General features: G+C 47.9%; 1 pseudogene; it reads right to left on the reverse strand.

Annotated features, from left to right (window-relative positions):
• Window positions 1-637: 637 nt before the first annotated feature.
• LOC136993697 (perilipin-3-like) lies at window positions 638-6,487 on the reverse strand (annotated as a pseudogene).
• Window positions 6,488-6,693: the final 206 nt, after the last annotated feature.

Here is a 6,693-nt window from a genome sequence, read left to right on the forward strand (position 1 = left end):
GACCATTGCTTAGTTTCAGAAGCCTCTATTTTCAGAACTCTGTCCACATACTGCATTTTCCAGTTCCTTAAGTGATACTGCCTTGTTCTGCACCAGAGCTTTTGCAGGTAGAAGAGCACAGTTCACATCTGTTGATCAATACCTGTTCTTGCAGCCTCTCTCCAAAAGAGAATAGAAGGTAAGCTTTCCTGCATGCAGTAGTTGTATTTGAAACAGTTATAACCTAGTACAAGCAGCTTCTAGGAAGACACTTCTAGAAATTGAACACTAGCTGAAGGCTTTAGACCAACAGCAGTCATTGTGCTGAGCATAGACACTGTCTGGGCACATTGGTGAAGGACATATCATGAACTCCTTGCTAGAGAGGAGGAAGCATTGGATGCTTCAGCTGTTTTGCTTCTGGCCCAAGTATCAGCCCCTACTCCTGAATGGATCTACAGCCATTTAGGAAGTGTGGCCCTGCTACCTCACCTCCCTCAAGAGTTCTTAAGACTTCTTACTTAATTCATCAATACCCAATAGACACCACAGATGTGACATCTCACCCTCAGCTGGAATGGTGTGTGTGTAAAGTTATCCTAGAAAAGACTCCCCCCAGAGCTGAGCCAGGCAGACTGTGTTCAGAGCCTTACTCCCTTTACATGAGGGTGGCAGAGGTTTCATGGGTCCCTGCTCCTACTGCCTGTGCTTCCTTCTCCTCCCTTGGAGAGAAGAGTCCCACCAGCCAAGAGAGAGGCATGTTGTTCTTCAGGTAGTCCAGCAGCTCCTCCATGTACTCCTGGATCACAGCCAGCTTCCCCTGGCTCTGGGTCAAGATGCTGCTGGACAAGTCCTGGAAGGAGCTTGCTGCTGAGAAAGCAGCATGAAACTCCTCTAGGTTACCAAGAGATTGTTTCACCTTATTCTGAAGGCTTGAAGGCAGGCCTTGGATTGCAGATACTATTTTACAGCAGGTGATCTGCAGCTGATGTGTGATACTGTGTGCCATGAGCAGGGCCAGAGACTCCATCTCCTAGAAGGAGGCAGAAAGGAGAAGGTCAGAGGAGCAAGTTACTTTAAGAAATCAAGCAGGGAAAGGGTGAATCAGATCCCTCTGCTTCCCTCCCCATGGGCATACCTCTGGCTTTGCAGAACTTGCATCTCCACTCTCCCTAGGACACTTCTTGCTCCAGTCCAGCCACATCTGGCATAGTTTCTCTTGCCCTTCCTGAAGCTTTTGGTTAAATCCTTGCTTAAACACTTCAATCTGGGGGAGGGGGGGGGGAATCAGAGTGTCTCAAGACAGAAACCTGCTGGTCATCAACACAGCTGTCACTGTCATAGTGAGGTTGAGACCAAGTCATACATTTGGCCCTGTCCTGCTCTCCAACAGGGAGGCAGAGCTCTACCTACCAGTTCAATGATGCAGTGAAGCTGTGCAAGGGCCTCCTGCATGCCCTGCCAGGCCCGCTTCATTTTATCAGTTGAGTGCAGGTAGGCAAACTGGCGGAGTTCATCAGAGAGAGACCCCAACCGCACAAAGTACCTCTGCTTCTCCTGCTGCTGCTCCATAGATATTATGTCTGTGCCCTCCCCAGATGCTGCCAGTTTGGCTGAGGAGAAAGACAATGCCTGTAAGTGTCTGACCAGAGATGCTTAATAAGAAAACTAAACAAGCATCAGGAGAGCTTGGACTATGAGCCAGGTAGCCTCCAACATAGCACTTCCTATTAGTTCTTAAACCCATTTCAAAGATGAGAAAACAAGGTTGGTATCCCCATTTTGATGATCCTCATTAAATATGCAGGCATATATGCCACTTCCTGACCTAGTTCCTCATTTCCAATAGGCAGACTGAGGTCATCTCCTGTTTCCTCCAGCACAGCTCCTGCTCTGCTCGCAGCCATCTGGCACACTCTGGAATCTGTAACCACTGCCACACTGCTGGTCACTGCAGATCTGGCAGCCTCCATGCCACTGTGAAGAGCCTCCTTGGTTGCATCTATCACCTCCGTCACTTTGCTGCTCACAGCATCCTATGCATCAGCCACTCTGGATGACATTAGCTCTTTTGTGTCAGAGAGAACCTACGGAAATAGGTTAGTGTCAGATAAGAACTGCAGTGCTCTGTGACCCGGTCCCTGCTGGACCAAGAGGAGTCTTCAGACAGTATCTCCCGTTTGCTTTCTTACTCCTAAGAGAGCTCACTCTATGCACTCAGAGATTTGTTTCCTCAAGAGAATCTGAAGTATTTCTATCCTTGTAAAGGCCAGCTCTGCCCCCCTCTTCCAGCCAAGGAGGGCATAGCCTTTGGTTCTTACCCGGTCCATTGACTTTTGAAGGAGAGGGAGCTTCTCCCCTACTTTATCCAAGCCCTTGAAGGCATATTCATTTGCCACAGCAACTGCAGAAAAGAGGAGGTGTCAAGACTTGGGTTTTCTACTATTTCATCTTGCAAGTTCTGCCTCCCTGATTATGCTGCCTTGCAGGGACTGTGGGTAAAGACTCTCACTCAGGCAGATGTGTTTTGATGTAAACTGGATTTGCTGAGCACCTTGTCTTGGTTTCCACTGCTGCTTGGTCTTGAGCTAAGTCTGTTCACTTTGAGAATAACCAGTCCCCACTTGTACTAGCAAGAACATAGCCACATACTTTGGAGTCCCACCTGCAGCTTGTTTAGTTCTTGACCAGACAGTTGCTTAGCTCTCACTTCTGCCCTAGCCTCCATGTCCCAGGGATCTAGAATCACACAGTAAACAGGAGGGGGCCCACTCTGGTCTTAGAGTTAAACCAGGCCTGTCACATCAGCTGTTTTGTCAGACCCTTGCCATCAGGATCAGTCCCTCTCCCTCCATGAGGTTTAAAAACTTCTCACATGCTGAGGGTCTAGTTCTGGTTCTTGTTTTTTTTTTTGTTTGTTTGCTTTTCCCCCCCCTCCCATTTGTGGGGGTTGGGGGGGGGGGGGAAAGGCAGCTCCACAGGAAACAGGACCATTAGTAATGATAGCCCTCCAAGTGGGGCTTTTCTTCCAGCCCCCATGGGCTTCTAAGAATCAAACTACAAGCAGCTGTCACCTAATACTTTGGGCCTGGCAAGATCAGTTTTAGGGTAGTCAACACCTGAGTCAAATCCAGTCCTTCAGGAAGAGACACTTCTTCACGCTACTCTGATTAGGACTCAGCCTTTTTTGCTTTACTTGTAAGTCTGGAGCTATCCCTTTAGTAAGTCAATGAGAGAGGTGCCTTTCCACACCCAAGGGCTCCTTTCAGGGTTGGAAGGAACCAAAGAGTTAGGAGTCCCTCTGGGAAGGGGATTTGGCCCTCACAAGCAGGTGTAAGCCTCCCCACCACATTACCTTGAAGCTCTAGTGTAGTCAGAACTGGTTGCACACAGGTAGCTGTGGCTTCAGTCACACTCTTCACTCCTTGCTCTGCTGCCTCACCCACAGATCTGATGTAGGGGTGGCTCTCCTTGGTGGAGACATAAGCTGTAGAAACCACATCACAGGCAGAGCTGACCAAGGTCAGGTTAGCCACCAGATTTATTGCAGCCTACGAGGGCAAAAAAAATAAAACAAGCCATGAGGCTTCCAAGCCTGACAGAGCTTTCTATGCAGCCCTGCACCAAAGCTTCACCTTTCTGCCTGTTCAAGTAACCTGATCTGGTTGAAGGAGAGCAAACCACAGCTCATATTCACTTCAAAACCTGCAACTCACTAAAGAAACAAGCTGTGGAACGCTATTGATATTTATGGTTGGTCCATAACAGAAAGGTTTTCTTCCAATACAGAGTCATCCAAGGGACAGAGGAGAGTGTAGACAGTCTCAGTACTGCTAGAACCTTACCCAGCTCCAGTTCATTTGACATAGTTATTAAACAGTTCCAGGAAAAGCTTTATCAGAACAGGATCGCATTGATGTTAAGCTGGAAGACTCCACACTAGTCAGCAAGACACACGCTGCAGTCCACAGAGGCAAGTGCATCAGGTTTTGGGGCCCCCAAGACATGGGAGCCATTCTACGAAAGCATTGCCCAGGCTCTCGACTAGAGATGTAGAGAAGCATCACTCCTAGGCAAGAGCCAGGCTATTTTGCTTAATCTAGCAGGTTTTTTACAGGGTCTTCAGGCCTGCTCTTTTGGCTGTGCCACCACTCATTCCCAGAGAAGCTGCAGGGCACAGGCTGAGCAGAAGAGACTCCTCCCTTTGGGCAGGCTTAGTTTCCCCCTAGCCACAGTAGCAGCCACTTCCTCACACCTGCACCCAGAAGCTGCTGCTCCAGTTACAGCTCACACAGAGTACCTACCTGCTGTTCCAAGTGTCTCCCCCCCTGCTGATGTGGGGGACATGCTGGCAGGATGTAGAAAGTCTAAGATCTATTTACACGTTCACTTTCAAATGCATTTGATTTCTGATTTGCCTTTAGTTGCAACAATGAAGGAATGTATTTACCTGGGACAGGACAAATTGGAAGACAAGTTGCCAAACCTGCAAGAACCAGATGACAAGGTAACAGTTTCTGGTGGATGGGAGGCCAGGCGAACTTGCTTGTCTAGCTGGACCTGGCCAGTCTCCTTGTTCTGGGCTGAGAGAAGAGCAAGGCTCTCTTCTCCCACCAGGTATCTTGTGAGTCACTCATAACTGACTTCAGTATTGAATCTCTTTGAACCCTTACCCAGCAAATGGTGTGCCTTGGTCTTGAACTTCTATGCAATAAAATTTAGACTTAAATCTGGTCTGTAGAAACAAACAAAACAGAACAAAAGAAGGGTGGTGGGTGGCTATGACCTCCAGAGAAAAGCCTTGTTACAGACCAGTTGAATCTACATACATGCAACTTCTACTGGAGAGGAAAGAACCAATATTGACTGAAGGAGTACCTTGACTAAAAGTGCTAATCCTTCAATCTAACACAGAACTAGAAATTCTCGCCAACTAGGAACATCCCCCCCCCCCCCTTCTTAATGTCCATGACATGTTCTTCTGGAACGCTCTCCCTCACAGAGGAGATGAGACCTGGGTACCTGCCAGTTCCCTTGGGCTGGCTCAGATGTCCGTTCCCCCTGCTTCCTACCCCAAGGCTCCTCTAACAGCCTAAACCAGCTCCTCCTTTCACTCCCAACTTCCTTTGGTTATTTTTGCCTGAATGGCTCTTTTGACTGTCTGATCAAGCCTGGTACATTTAGTCAATAGACTTAAATGCAAATTCTGAAGTTAGATGGCAAACATACTGTAATCTGTACTCAGTAGCTGCAGTGCAGACACTCCTGGCGCTGGACTTTCCTGCTGAAATGATTAAAAGACAAAGGAAACAAACAAATAGTTACTCTCCAAAAACAAATGAGTGTTACTTGAGCACTCTGTGTTGAGAGTTTCAATCCTGCAGCTCTGTCCCAACTGGGAAAAGTTTGAAGCTGCAAAGCCAGAACCCTCTGGAGCTGTCACAGCTGTTCTGACTTGCCCTTCTGTCCCCTTCTCTCCCAGCTGGTGGGTTGGTACTCTGCTACATGCATGTTCTAGAGTCCATCTTCTGGGAAGATGTTAGAGCACAGCTGGAAACTCTTTGTATCCTTGCTGCTGGACTACTGTCCCTTGACAAATTTGAATACTCTAACCTGAGGTGAAGTTTCTTAACATTTGTTGTCCCACGTTCTTCTCACTGAAGCTCTCAATGACAATTTTAACAAACTGTCAGATTATTTTTGTGGAAGGTCCCATGCAAGTCTCATTACAGTTTCCACATCCCACAAATTGGGTGAACTGCACCCCAAGCAGAGCTTACTCACACTTGTAGTCTGACTTATTCCCCACCTGGGCTGGTCAAATAGCTCTGATGTTGAAATAGTCTCATCAACCTCACGGTTGTACCAAATGCTGTTCTACAGAAGTGGGTACATTCAGTCTTCTGATCTCTCTCTACGTTCTCTCCGGCATCAAAGAGCTCGTGTCACCCAGCATCACTGGTGCCGAAGATGCTGCTATCAGAGTGGCGGTGTTGGAGGCAGCCAGGGAAGTTGTTCAGAGAGTCCTGGAGTCTGCTAGGTCCGTGGTGACCAGCCAGGGCATGGCAGTGGATTGCGAAGCAGGCAAGATCACTGACAGAAGTGTGGAAGCTGTGCCAGGAAAATCGGATCACCATTTCCCCATCACAGATGAGGAACTAGGTTGTGGAAGAATGATTAAGTGAAAAGGGGCATGATCTCTTAGAAGTGAGCAATCCTGTCTTCACAATGGAGGGAGGATCCCACAGCTATGTGAACTGTCCTTGAACATTCCTAGACCATTACAGAAGGGGAAGGCAGGTATTGGTAAACAAGTCAAGGAGGGGGCCGACAAGCCCCTCCACGTGAACAGCAACTTTGCACCAATCATGTATTCGCTTTAGGCGCGTGAACAGAGACTGTAAACCAATCATACAGCTATTGGTAGCACATGCCCTATCGCCTGTCTATATATACTCTGTGTAAGCTCTAATAAAGGGAGAACGATCATACTCACATTGAGACTCATCGTTACTCCGGGTCTGTCTCCCACTCCGACACTAGGTCAGAAAACACTTGCATGAGGCAGATCTGCAAAGAAGATCTTTCTAGGTTTCTCTGCAATGTAGAGAGGTAGCACAAGTGTGTGTGGTTGGGGTACTCGGCCTCCCAGTTCCTGCTATATTTGGGGGATACAGACACTTTTAAAAGCCATGGTCACTCTGACTCTAACCT

The sequence above is a fragment of the Apteryx mantelli genome, chromosome 19 (genome assembly GCF_036417845.1).
Source record: "Apteryx mantelli isolate bAptMan1 chromosome 19, bAptMan1.hap1, whole genome shotgun sequence".
Classification (NCBI taxonomy): Eukaryota; Metazoa; Chordata; class Aves; order Apterygiformes; family Apterygidae; genus Apteryx; species Apteryx mantelli.